The 14,276-nt window shown below is 35.0% G+C and overlaps 1 protein-coding gene across 5 annotated transcripts in view; it reads right to left on the bottom strand.

Annotated features, from left to right (window-relative positions):
- Nucleotides 1-14,276, bottom strand: part of RALYL (RALY RNA binding protein like) — a 368,805-nt gene that overhangs the window by 286,893 nt on the left and 67,636 nt on the right. The gene's annotated exons all lie outside the window — the stretch shown is intronic.

The raw sequence follows: 14,276 nt of genomic DNA, 5'->3' as shown, positions 1-14,276 counted from the left end.
TGTCATATTTCTTTTTCTTGTAACGTACCGAAAAGTTATCAAAACCCTCTCACTCTTTTCTCAGACTGGTACCGTATAGACAAAAGAGAATGACATAAATGATATGTATCCAGGTGTAATAGCTACATAGACAGATAATCTTCAGAAAGGTTCTTCATCTCAAAAGTTGTATGGATTATTTTATCTTAAAGCATTCATCTTTCCTGAAAGGATGGTCAAAGTTGTGTTTGTTCTGTTTGGGTACTGCTGCTAGGGGTAAAATGAATAAATGGTCTCTCAATATATATTAATTGCTAGCTTTTATGAAAAAAAATATTCAAGATTACAGATTTCAAGTCTGGAGAAGACATAAAACACACACTTATTTGAGAATATGGGGCATTATAGGGCCTGCTTAGATCTTCAGTGAAGCTGTGGAGAGAACTTGATTGGTTAGTCTTGAACAGGTCACAGAAGTGAGAGTCTGAAGCATTCTCAAGGCAAAAACTATTAGCTTACAAAAACCCAATTATTTAATATTTGCATAATGAATACTTTTATTACACGTGAAAGACTTCTAGGGGTCTGGTAATGACTTAAGTTGCACATCAGTTGCACATAAGTGTGAGAAGACAGCAATAAATTTATACCAGCACAGATAAGGTCCTCCTTTAGACTGATGTTTGGGGAAGGTAAATGGAGCTGATTATTCTGGTTTATTCTGTGCTTATGAAGCTGCAGCTGGAGTACTATGCCAAAGCTGCAGTTCTCCAGTACATACTAAAGCAATCAAACTGGAACAAGCCAGGTGGAGAGCTACAGGGATGGTTTGAGTATATATAGGAGGCTGAAGAACCTGTTTTTTTCAGCCTGAAGAGATCTTTGTAATCTTGTGTCTTTTAAACAGATTCTGCCAAGGATACTCATATCCCCTGCACTTATGCATCTAAAGGCATCTATGACACGGTGGTCTAGCTGAGATGACACTGCATCTGTAAAGGAGAAAGAAAACTCATCTGATTTTGGGAATGCGTGTTTCAATAATTTTAAGCAACCTGCCTTAGAAAGCAAAATTTAAAACAAATTAAAAAAAAATGTTTGGGGGGGGTGTTGTGGGTCAATTTTATTTGAACTGAGAGTGAATTAACAAAAATTCTAAATCAAAACCTATTTTTTTCCAGTCAATTCACATGAAAAGTCATTTATTATTTTGCCTTTTCTGACAAATGGGAACACAAAGAAAAAACCTACTGCCCAAGAAACTGCAAGGCTGTTAATAAATCTCTTTTATTTGTTAGAATACTTGGCTATTATTTCCAAAATCCATTTTCTTTTTCTTTTCCATCAATAAGGTTTTTTGTTCCAGACTGAGAGCTCACAAGAGGCAAAAACATCACCTTTCATGTCTACCCAGTAGAGATATTTAGTTTTTCCAGGTTTCCAAGGTTGAAACACTTTATTGATCAAATTTATAGAGGATCCTCTAGCTATTCTAAACATAGCCTTCTTTGTTACTGATTCCTAGCAGAGAGATCATAGCTTATTTTTTATTTCATAAAAGAAGACATGCATAAAACAGGATTCCCCACCATCCTGCCATTTTAAAGCAATTCTGGTGGCATTGGGAAGTTTAGTCCATTGCTAGTTATTTTTTTAAATACTAGGAAGAAGCCTGGAGAAACTAAACCAAATATCAGCTCAGTAGGTCTCCAGATATTTGCAAGCTAATTTGATAGAGGCCTACTTGAAATAAAGAAAAATAAATTAAAAAATAAAAAGAAAAAGAAAAAAGGAAAAAGAAAAAAAAAAAAAAAAAAAAAAAAAAAAAAAAAGAAAAAGAAAAAGAAAAAAAAGAAAAGAAAAAAAAGAAAAAGAAAAAGAAAAAGAAAAAGAAAAAGAAAAAGAAAAAGAAAAAATGAGCTCACTTATTTTTAAAATGTCTCCACATGGCTATAAGCTAGACTTCAAAAAATATTTAGTCTTTTCTCTTTCTTTTAGGCCTGATTGTAGTGTAAAGCTGGTCTATGTTTACAAATATCCCAGTACTATCACTTGTGACTTCAGACTTTATTTTATAGTTAATATAAAAACCTCTCCTGTGGTTCAGCATTCATATTTCACCATGAGGATTTTCTCTTTCTATAGCTATTCATGGTGTTGCAATAAGATGTTTCTCTGCTACAATATGATGTTTCTCTACAACTGACTTTGTCCTTCTTTGAGCTTTGATTGTCATTATTGTCTCATTATTATTAATAGTGGCTGTATGCTTTTAATGTGGGGAAAACTTTTTGACCTAGAAATGTAAATTTAAATATGTAAACATTAAATTTAAATATTAAAAAAGAAACCCAAAATCCCTACACCCCAAAAGAAAGCAAACCCCCAAAATTGCAATAATATCCTTCCCCTTTTGTCAATAAACCATTAAAATATGTTGTGTGGTCATAGCAAGTATACCAAAAAAAAGTATATCATTCTGTGAGGTGTTTGAATGTCTCTCAATTCAGCTTTTTGTTGGTCATTACATTGTGTTATTGGTCTCCTTAGGCACATAGCAGTGTTGGTGCCTTCACTGGATAATTAAAAAATTTTTAAAATTAAGAATGACAAATGATGAACAATAGATAGCAAACATGCTTGTTCCCTCTAATGCAGGTGTTTGCATGTGCATGAAGTTGGTAATTCAAACAGACCTTCCCAAGAAGCATCTACAAGGCAAGTCACACTCACAGGGATTCTCATAACTACTGTGCACACTGGTGGGTATCGATTCAGCTGGCATTTTCAATTGTAGCAATTGCTTACAAACACTGTGCTAGCAATATCTCATACAATATCAGATTGAAAGATGTTTTCCTTGGCTCAAATGTATATATAAAATTACCTTCCTGTTATTTTCATTCTTGTAAGAAACCATACCTGGGCACAGTCTACCTTGAATGAAGAAAGAAACACTTAAATTTTCTTTTCTCTGCTCCTGATAATGGAATATCTTGTCTTTTTTTATTTTAAGTAGTTGAAGAAAATCCTCAGCATTCTATATATCATAATTTATTTCCTAACCCTAATGAATTATTGGACATTGTTGGACACAGCTGTTGATTAAGGAACATTTACCTGTTCCTTAATCAACAGCTACACCTAGCAGACAGGGCAGATGTGGTTCATAAGCCACATTCATTTCTGATTGCTTACTTTTTCTGGATGGGATGTGAGCATACTGTAAGCTCCTTTTATTGGGTCTCCTTCCCTGCATTGTATGTGGGTTTTCTTCCTCTGAAATTTAAGGATATGAGCTCAGTAAAAATATGGGTCCAACAGCCTATGCAAACTAGATGCCCACATAATAGCATTTATGTGTTCAAATATCACTACATAGGTAGATGTGTAACTAAAGAATGAAGATCCTTTAAGAAAATGTCCACAGTCTTGACATTCTTTTATTTTAGATGCCAGTCACTTACTTTATATGTCAGGATGTTCCTTTCTCTCTCTTTTTCTCCATGTGCTTCTAAACATAATCCCTCTGCATCACACTTGAATTAGATCATCCCAGAAGTATGGAGTGTGTTCTTATCCTCTGGACCTCCCATTTCGAGAGAGATAACTGTGGTGGGTCACAACTATAATATTTAACTAGAAGGATAGGCAGTTTTTAATGAAAGTAAAACCTGTCTGGAATTTGACAGGTTTTAGTGTTCTCTGCATAGGTGTTCCTCACATGAAAGATTATCTAGCTCTTAATTCCTCTGGTCTGATGGAATAAATATACTAGGAAAAAAAATGCATTCTTTCTATTCAAGATGTCTGGATTAATTGGTTTTGTTGCAGCTAGACTTCTGCTTATGTAAAATGTACTTTACAGCCCCCACTACCCTGCCCCCTCTTTATGACTAATAAACACAATATGCTAAAATTCTATTCCTTAATATACTCTGCATATTGAAAATAACATTCAGAAAAATAGAGCCTCCAGGAGAAGATTATTCAAGGTCTCCAAATCAGAAAATCACGCTGCATTTTCAGTAGCTGTCAGTCTTTAAAGTGAAAATAAGCAAGAAAAACCAAGCTTCAAGAAAAATCCTGGGTCATGGAGACTCTTAGTAAATATTTTATAAAAGTTGTTGCTGTCTAGACAGAAATTTGATGTAAGGGTTGCACACCATTAGCCAAAATAATAATCAATATGACAATTTTGGCATGGAAGCATAAAGTTGACTGTAACAATATCAATAACAGCATGAATCATCATGTCCTACTATGCTAATTATTCTTCTAACTTTAACCATTAGTACCTGTATAAAATATAAATTAAGAATATATCCTTTACAGCTGTCATTAGCAGCTAAGTGCCAACAACTAATTATCAACCTTTCCTGAAAGTACTAGATGTTTTATTAATGCACTGCATTGGAAGATTACATGAGTAGATAAAAATTCATTCTCTTTTTAAAAACTCATTTCATAATTTTAAATCGGATAAGGTCTTAATAATGAGCTGCCATATATTTATATGCTTTAAGCAGCTTACATGAGGTTGCTACACATTTGAGCTCAGTGTTTGCTAACCATTTGAGTTTCCTGTGCTCTTCAGTTCATTGTCAGCTTCAGATATTTCAATACAAGTAGAAACTTTTCAAACAGCCTTCTCCAGATGCCCCAAAAATACCACTGGTAGGGTGGAGATACATGCAGACAGAAAAGTAATTTATAGCAATATGTGTTCCTCACTCTATAGTTAATATAAAATGTTCCATGAAAGAAAAAAGGCATTGGAAATTCTATGTACTTGTACTGGTGATGTATGGTGTATTCACTTAGCTGCTGAAAGAGGTATAATAATTTCACCATGTTTTTACTTTGAATATGATACCGTTCAAAAGTTGAAAAATTTTTGCTTATGTTTTTCCTGAAATTTAGCCTGAATTCAGTGTATGCAAGAAAAAAAAATGTTATATACTATCATAAACATTATCACAAATGTCTAAAAATAATAATTTACTTTGGTAAAAAAATATATGTATGGTTTGAGGCAGATCTCTTACTCTGAAGTAAACTTTTCCTCACAGACTTTATTTTTTTTTCAATTAATTTAAGTTTACCATTAAAAGTTACCTGTTTTCCTCTACTTAAAGAACATTATGTTTGCCCTATAACTCTTCACGCTCTCCTTTTCAGAGACCTACCATGTTGAACGAGTGGCTGAGCTGAAAAAGAACAGAAAGTCTGCTCTAAGGAGCAGATGATTAAGTATTTGGAGAAATGTAGGTATGCAGCACTGCAGCAAAAAAATTAACTAGCAGTTATACTGACCCACAAACTGCATATTGGCCCAAAAATAGCAACATGCTATTGTTTCAAGATGAATCAATGGCACTCTGGCAGGTTTAAAGAAATGTTTTTTAAGGGACACGGAACATTCTCCTAGACATTAGGGAAGCTTCATCCAGGAGATGGGTCTTGAACAAATTTAAGACCAAAGAGAAACTGGAAGGATCTGAGAGGTTAATACTAACCACAGGTGTGTGAAACTATCAGAAGATTATAAAAAAATGATCTGCGAAGAAAAATTAAAGAAACTGGAAAAGTCCGCTGTGAAGGAGATTAAGTGGTGACAGAAAAGCAGTCTTCCAGCCCGTAAAACTTTACTATCACTTCAAAATACTGATTCATTCTTCATTATGTCCCTTAGGAATAGTTCAAGAAGATTTCTAATTTGCAAAAGTATAAGATATCTGATGAGGCTTTCTGTCCATAAAGATAATGAAATGCTGCATCAAAATAATACTTCTCATTTTTTAATATTTATATAAATCTGTCCTGGATGACAAAGACACACTTGATTTGGCTTTTTAAGTTAGGGAAATTAAAACAAGAAGTATTTAAAAATAATCCATGCAAAATTTGTGGATGAGGACATGCTTCTGGACCCTGGAAAATACACAGGATCCACAGCTGACAGAATGCTGAGCATTTACGTGATGAAGTACACAAGCAATAATATTGGCACTGGAAATTTTTGTCAGAATTATTGTAGTTGAGACAGCCTGACAAAAAGTGTTACATGCATCTGCAAAAAGGCATACTACTGAGTAGTTAATTCAATATATTGAAGTGGAATAAATGTCTACATCTTTATCTCTGTAAATATCTAAATATCTGTATCTATAGCTTTGTTCCAAATCACCAAAATATACCTCTATGTCTCATTTGCAATGAAAAGATCCCCAAACAAACATATTAGTTATTGTCATAAGCATAGACACAAAAAATTATAATGGTCAGTCCTTTTTGTATACATAGTTAAACTCAGGGGCATCCAACAAATTCTTGAAGCTCTTGAAGTAAATAAAATCCTAATACTATAAAGATATTATCTTTCAAGTACCTATTTGCAAAGAGTAACCTTTTTCCATACCTGCAATTAACTTGCTCTAAATTGATTATTGTTGACATATGTAATTAATGCTTAAAAAAGGAGAAACCAGGCACTAAAGCAGGCAGCCATTATTTGAAGTGTAATGTCTGCCAGATTAATGTTGCTGTAATGAATGTTCATTGTGTATTTAAACTGCATGACAACTAGAATAAGGGCCCTTGAAAAGCTGGTTCAATTGAAAAAATTTATTTCTAATAAAAAACAGACTGAAGAGGGTAAAACCCACTAGTTTTAGTTCACATCTAAGGATTAATTGGACCCTGTATATATACATGTCTTTTTACAACACATTCTTCCCTATTTGTTTACATTGAGCTGTACCAGGTCATGACCTATGTCTACTAAAGTTGGTATTAAGCCCCTCAAGATCTGAACCTCTCAATATTTTAAACTTTGCAATTTGTTTTTTAGCTGTTCATTAGTGGCTCTAGCTGGACAGTTATGATTAAGCAATTGCATCATTAATGTTGCATGCTTGGCTAATCTTTTGCTTCAAGGAAAAGTGAAGACAATCCCAAGATGAATGGGCTGCCTGGTCAAGAGCCACCAGGAGTGAGGTCAGCAGAACTGAACAGAAACTGGGGGAAAGGTAATTCCAGCAATAAGAAGTTGGCACTCATTGACCACCTACTCAAAACAGACCCCAGACTCAAATGAAGGGAAGAACTGCGCATTCATGCTAATTAGAATGTGGAACAGGAGATACAACCAGCAAATGAGGGTTGAATACTAATTAATCAAACAAGTTACATAAGCTGTAAGTAATGAAAGACAATGCTTTTTTTTGTTACAATGTATAAATGGTGTGAGGTTTTGATGATCAGGGAGCCAGTCTTTTGTGGGTTACCACTGAGCTCCCTATTTCACACAGAGTAGAATAAAAAATAGAAGTACCTTTCCTCAGTATGTGAATTGACCCTGTGCAATGTTTATGACAACAAAATCAGTGAAAAGTCTTTTTTATTGAGCAGGATTTAGACTCATACTTCTAGTACCCTCTTGCTGGCTGCATAGAAAATTATGGTGTGCTTCATTATCTGATTTTTGCTTATTTTCATATATTACCTCTTATTTCCAAGGTGCCTTTTTATTTTTTTTTGCATGGGATTCTGAGAAATTCAAAGGAGATTTTTTAAACAGACAACCAGTTTATTCATACCTCTTTTTTTTGCTTCAAAATATTATAAGATTAATAATAATAATAATAACAACAACAATAACAATAGTAATAATAGAAAAAAGAACTAACAAATAAATAATTTTAAAGAGAAATGGATTTCTCTTTAAAACTCTGTACAAGCAATAGAACTGCCAGCTATCAAGAGAAAAAGTAAAAATCACTTCATACCTTTAAAGCAGGAAAGAAAATAATGAAAAGGATAAACACATTGTATTAATATTTGATAGATAATTTTGACTATAGGCATCAAACACAATTACAAAAATAATTGGTTTAATGAAAATTGTTTCAGATCCTTGGTACAATACAGTAAATAAAAGTGGTATCTATTGCTATCATCTATCCCCTCTGCCCATGGGCACAGGGGTTTTGTTCAAGCTCATGCCTGCAAATGAAGAGCTGCCTTGAGTTAAGTTGTAGGTGTCCCTGAGCTCAGACCTGCCTCCTGATGTCCTGGTTTGTGGGTTTCCTGCACAAACCTTAGCCCTACATTGTAAGTTGTCTTTTCTCCCTTCCCGAGGGTTTCCTTGGGCTCACCTTGGACTTGGCTCATTGCTCCATCTTGTCTGGGACAGTCTATGGATCCTGTCTCTCACCACATTGCCCAGGTGCATCATGAGGGAGAGCACTGTCCTGCCCATGCCACACCTACTCTTAATTCCCAGCTCGTTCTGCCTCATGGATTACCTGGCCTCTTAGGGCTCCCTGGTACATACACTGTAAGCATCTTTCAAAACTGTAAAGATCAGATTAATATTGTTTGCCATCACCTTGCACTCATGTTTGTATTTCAGCACAAATACTTCTGTGTAACTCAGCTGCTTGTAAAATCCACAGAACGATGTGGCTTCACAAGAGAGCAAATTTTCAGATGTGAGTAGAATGGAAGCAAGATGGAATAGCTGCTGCATGATGATTGTGGTGCAGCAATTCCAAGCAAGGACTCACTGAAATATTTCAGGACCTAGAAGCTGCACAGCTCATAGCTGGTTTATCACAACATGGAGTTAGAGCTCCAACCACAGAATTTTTGTGGTTGGAAGGGACCTCTTGATATAATCTAGAGCACTCCTGCTCACACAGGGTCAGCTAGATAATTTGCCCAGGTCCATGTCCAGATGCCTTTTGAATATCTCCAAGGAAACTCTATAACTTTTCTGGACAAACTGACACTGTTTAAGCACCTTCCCAGTAAAAAAGATTTTTTTCTTGTGATCAGATGGAATCCCTCATTTCTCAGCTTGTGCCCATTGCTCTTGTCTTGTCTCTCAGAAGAGTATGACATGACTGGAGCATGCCCCCTGTCATACAGGTAGTATGAATGGGAGGATTTCTTTGAAAGAATCCCAGATAGAAGTGCCTCCAGCATGACAGGTGTGCATTTTCATAAGCAGAGACGTTCATAAGCAGAAAGGAACATTCTTTAACTTTACATTGAATGTTCCTATGTTCCTACTTGCAGAAAACAAAACACCCCTCCAAAAAAACCCCCAACCATCCAACCCAAACCAAACCAAATCAGACCAAACCAAAAAAACCCTAAACCAAACCCCCAAACTCCCCAAACTCTAACATACTCTCAAGAAACTCAATGTTAGCTGGACTCCACAGAAGCCAACAAACTTTTCAAAAGTCAGTGAGTATAACACATAGAAAAATAGTTGTCTGACAAGTAAAAAAGATCAGATGTGGCATATTTATACTTTTGAATACCATTATCCATGCTAGAACTTTATTTATCAAACAGCTGTCTATGAGTCAACACCAAAACATAATACTCAACAGAAGTATTTCTTTAAGCTACTTACCTACTGTGAAACTAAAATTCTCCAAATGATACCTATTAAAGTGGAACCATTAATTATATCAGCCTCCCTTATTCACACTGTTTTTCTCTCACCATTTAAGACTGTGGCAATTTGTCATGTAGCACTGATCTGATACAGCATCTTTGATGCGACTGCAAGCTCCATGCTGTTTCTTCTTAATAGACCTCAGAAGCATCTCCGTGGGTATTCGGCTGAGCTTTCTCAGCATAAAGGAGGAGAGGGCTTTAACAGCCAAAAATCAGTTTTTCTCTGCAGCATCATATTTTTAGCACAGCTCAATGCATGGTAACTGGGCTAAAGTTAATGCTGTTTAAGCAGCATCAGTGGTGTGCTGTGGAATCCTCTGAGCAGCAGCTGCTGAGCAGCCCTCGAGTTGAACTGGAGCAGCCTCAGGACCACCTGTACACAAACACTAATTCTGCTGACCCTGCATTGCTTGTTAAGCAGCTGAAGAAAGGAATGAGATTTTTTTTTTTCATGTTGACACTTCAGCGTCTTGCCTCTCACCTGGCAAGTATGGAATTGCATTAAATGCTGATCAGTAAAACTTTTTAGAAGATATGAACAGTTTTCATTTTTTTCATTCCACATGTACAGAAACCAACATTTATGTTCATGACATCATGACAGATGTCTTTCTGGAAAATAGCTGTTGAGCCCTAGCAATAAAATGATGAAATGTTCACCTACATCCCAGTTACTGGTTTGAATTTTTTGAAACTCCCGTTGTCTCTAGGTTTGCTTTATTCAGAGCTGCAACCTGAGTTTACTGCAAGTAGACTCATTAAATTCATCCTTTAGATCCAATGGCTTTTGGACAGACTCCTGATAATATGTGGCCTCTTACCGCGTTGTGAAATCTCTTGGTGTTGACAGTAAATGATGCTTCATATACAGTGTAGACTTGGGAGAACAAATAATTACCACAAGTCATTTTTACTCTTTTGGTCTATAGTTAGGGTTTGCAAGAAGATTATAATGACTCTGCACTGCACATATTATATTATATGCTCTCAAATTACTGCAAGTCCTGGATATGCAAGTTGTATAAATACTAACAAACAAATCCTGCACTCTTCCAATTTTCTGATTCTATCAGCAGCTAAAGTTTCCACATTATTGCTTTTTCTTTGCCATACCCCAATGCCATCACGTTTCTGTGTTCTGTGTTTTATCAAAGAAATTTTTTAGCAGATTACTGTGTTGAAAAATCAGCATATATTTTGCTTTTCTTCAGGAGAAGCTTCATTTTAAATTTCTTCAAAGATACAATTTTAAGAATATCTTCCTCTTCTTCTAGTTATAAGGTAATGATTCTCTTGAAATTATGAGAAACCAGCTTAAAAAAACAGTGTAATGGTAGTATTTATTGAATTGCTTTTGCTCCACATTCCATATTCTGTTTATTTGAATTAAAGTTCAATATTTATGAAATTATTATGCTTGTTCATTTTAAAGAAGGAGTAGATGAAGAAATCAAGCCACTAGAGGCTATCACTGGAAGCACCTTGACTTCATTTTTGTTGCTATAGGTAAATAAAAATGGTCAAACATTTTTATTCTAAGAGCTGCTGAATTCAGTCTAATAAATTTGTCGTATGAAATTTGATTTAAAATAATAAAATTACCCCTAGATTTGTTAAAGTATAAAATTAACCATATATAGGAGTTATCTATCCTGTAACATATTTTAATAGGAATACTATACAAAAAGTTCAATTGTTTTCATGCAAACACAAAGTCTGAATTAACTTATTTACTGGTTTCAGCAGGAAAAATAGTCCAGGAAAAGTCAGACTCATCAAAAAATGTCATTACTCAACTTAAGGAATTTCAAAATAATTAATTTTATTGATATATTCTGATTTCAGAATATTAGGCAAAATACAGGTGAGTGGTAATTAGAAGGCAGAGCCTCTTTCAAGCACTAGATTTAGGTATGCTTTCTTCCAAGTTTGTTATTTTTTGGAATAGTGATTAACATAGGAATCAATATTTTAGTAGCAATCCACTATTAATAAATAACATATAGATGAGCTTGCATGCTGCATTAGAAAAAAAAAGAAATCATGTATCTGTGTCTATTAATGTAGGCTGGTATATTTGTTGAGAATAAATGTGATATATAGATTTTATGGCAACAGTTAAAATATTCCTTACTTCAAAGTCTCACTTGCACCACATTATTTTTCATAAAGATTTTCCGAAATTTTTTCTTCTTCTATTTTCCCCCACTTTTCCTCTCCACTGGCTTCTATTAAAGTTCTGTCTTGGTTTAGTGTCCTTTGAGTTTAAGTGTGAGATTGATTGCCAAGCGAATCTTATTGTCTCTCTTGCCTACAAGATACAATAGGAGCCTTGAGCACTGTTGCTCTGTTCTCATATTAAACAGCTGTGGGTATCATAGCAGAGCAGTTTCTCAGATAATAAAGACATACTCCTGAGTACTGGACTCTTCAGTCTATACTGGGAAAAAGGCTAAAAAAAATGTGTTAGCTTGGACAGATCCCTGCTAATGTGCTGTGTTTTTCTGATCATCTTTCAAAAAGAATTGTTAGAAGTACATTGAACACCTGGTAAAGCTGTCAGAGGCCACAGGAAGACAGGAATTCAATACCAGATTGGATGGGGCTCTGAGCAAGTGGGAGCTGGTCTAGTGGGAGCTGTCCCTGTCTGTGGCAGGGAGGCTGCAACTGGATGATTTTCAAGGTCCTCTTCCAACCCAAACCATTCTATGATTCTTTGATTCTATGATGAGTTCTGCATTAAAAATTATGTAGCTGTAGAAGTTCTTTCTTGTATTAACATCAAACACCTCATTAAAACCTGAGAAAATTTGTTTTTTACACCAAGCCCTTTGCTTTATAAAGCAGATTTAATAAGCCCAAATTACATGAATATGTGTCAAGTATGCTGACAATTAACTAAAGAACATAGTCTCTCAGAAAACCTATACATTTAATGTCAAGTTTTTAAGTAAAAAAAAGAGATATTTTTTTAGTTTGAATATTTTCTGAAATTTTATTAAAGATAGACACTTAATATGACTTTAAAATAGCAAATTACAGACAAATACTTCTGGGTTTGTCAAAACACAATACTGTGTGAGCTTAGGCTCAGTGTTTAATTTTTTGAGACAGATACCACCCTCCACAGTCAATTATAGACACAGTTTCAACTGTGATGTACAATGTTTGCTACTAAGAATGTTGACATTTGCCTGATTTTATTTCTGTGACAGAGAAATCCCTAGAGGTTGTTGTTGTGAGCAAAAAGCTTCTTATCCTGACTGTTAAAGGCTACATTTGGTAAACAACTGTTTGGATGAAAAAGGAAAAATGATCTTCCCATTATCATTTGGGAAGCTGATAAAGCCTTCTTTCCCATAAGTTTTTGGAGGATGAGACAGCATACCAGCTTCCCCCAAATTACTTTCATATTATTGTACCAACTTTGTACCCTATATCATGATTTAAACTAGTTCAGTTCAGTGGGGTTAATTTATTTCTCTGAGTAAAACAGATGCTCCACCATTTTGTGCTCAAAGCGAGACACAGCAAGAGATGCTTAAACACTTGAATTTGTCCCTGATTAGCTATCTTGGAAACTAATTAAGTAATCAATAAACAGAACAAGTACAAGTCAATGGCATCTCTGATAAGCATGCATGATCTTAAACGTAAAGCAACATAGTTGTCAGCAATTACAAGGAAAGCTACACCATCCTAAGGTTCATTAAGATACACTTGTACAGCTATTAAGTGTCCATCTATTAATAGATCGTGTACAATATGTGAGACGAGGGGGGGGTTGTCTTTAGCTGCACTGGTATATAGAGTTATTTCTGCTTAATCATCAGTAAGAAATACCAGATGTACTTGCATGTTTACACACACATACATACACACACGCATATATATATGAAGGAATCTTTTTTCATACAAATAGTTGAGAATTCATGTTAAACTGTTAATTCATGTTAATGTCAGTAGCTCTCAAGGCATTGACTTGATGTGTTTAATGTGTTGCTATGGAAGCATTGTATCTCTTTCCATTGCAAAAATGATATGCCTGAACATGAAACAGAATCTGACTGATTTCAATCTTTGAATAAGTCCTGACAAATGAGCTTGATGATGAGATTTTAAATTATCTGGTTATCTAAAAACACATACAGTTCCTATTTTCATCTAAGCAAAAATACAGAATTTATCACAGCACTTAATCTTATCAAGGCTGTTATATGTAATTACAGGGCAAAACAAGGAAAAAGCAATCCTGTCCTAATTGCAGCCCTATTACTGAAAAGGCAATGATCTTGCTGTACTTTGCCATTTCTCCTGCAGGAACCCACAGTGCTTTCATGAGCCACTGTAGCTGCTGCTTCTTGAGCTCTGGGATTGCTGATTACAGTATCATCTTGCACATACACATTATCTTTTCCACTGACATTCACCTTATTACTTGATAAGACTTAGGTTCTGTTTCAACATGACTGTCTTTAAAAAGAATTAAGGATGCTCTAATCACTTGCCTTTGCAATTAAGGTATTTGTGAAAGGATTCAACATAATTTTAAATCTTCTCCAGCTTCAGTGTTGGCAGAAGACCAATCAAGTAATTTAAGCTTCCTTCCCCTTTATAAATAAAAAATGCAATTTGTATATCTGCAGCTCAGAGCTGATTAGGTTTTGCACATGACTAAAACTATGCAAGTACTCAACTGTTCAATGGAAGAGTGTCCTCTGATTTAGTTTAAATGTGTTTTACAGCATAAAAGAAATGTGCATTGAGACAGAGGACTAATTAATACAAGAAACCTAGTGTCATTTTCCTGAATGATTAGC

This window comes from Camarhynchus parvulus, chromosome 2, assembly GCF_901933205.1.
Source record: "Camarhynchus parvulus chromosome 2, STF_HiC, whole genome shotgun sequence".
NCBI lineage: Eukaryota > Metazoa > Chordata > Aves > Passeriformes > Thraupidae > Camarhynchus > Camarhynchus parvulus.
Note: the sequence above shows the minus strand (reverse complement) of the source record. Positions and strands in the feature narration are given on the sequence as shown.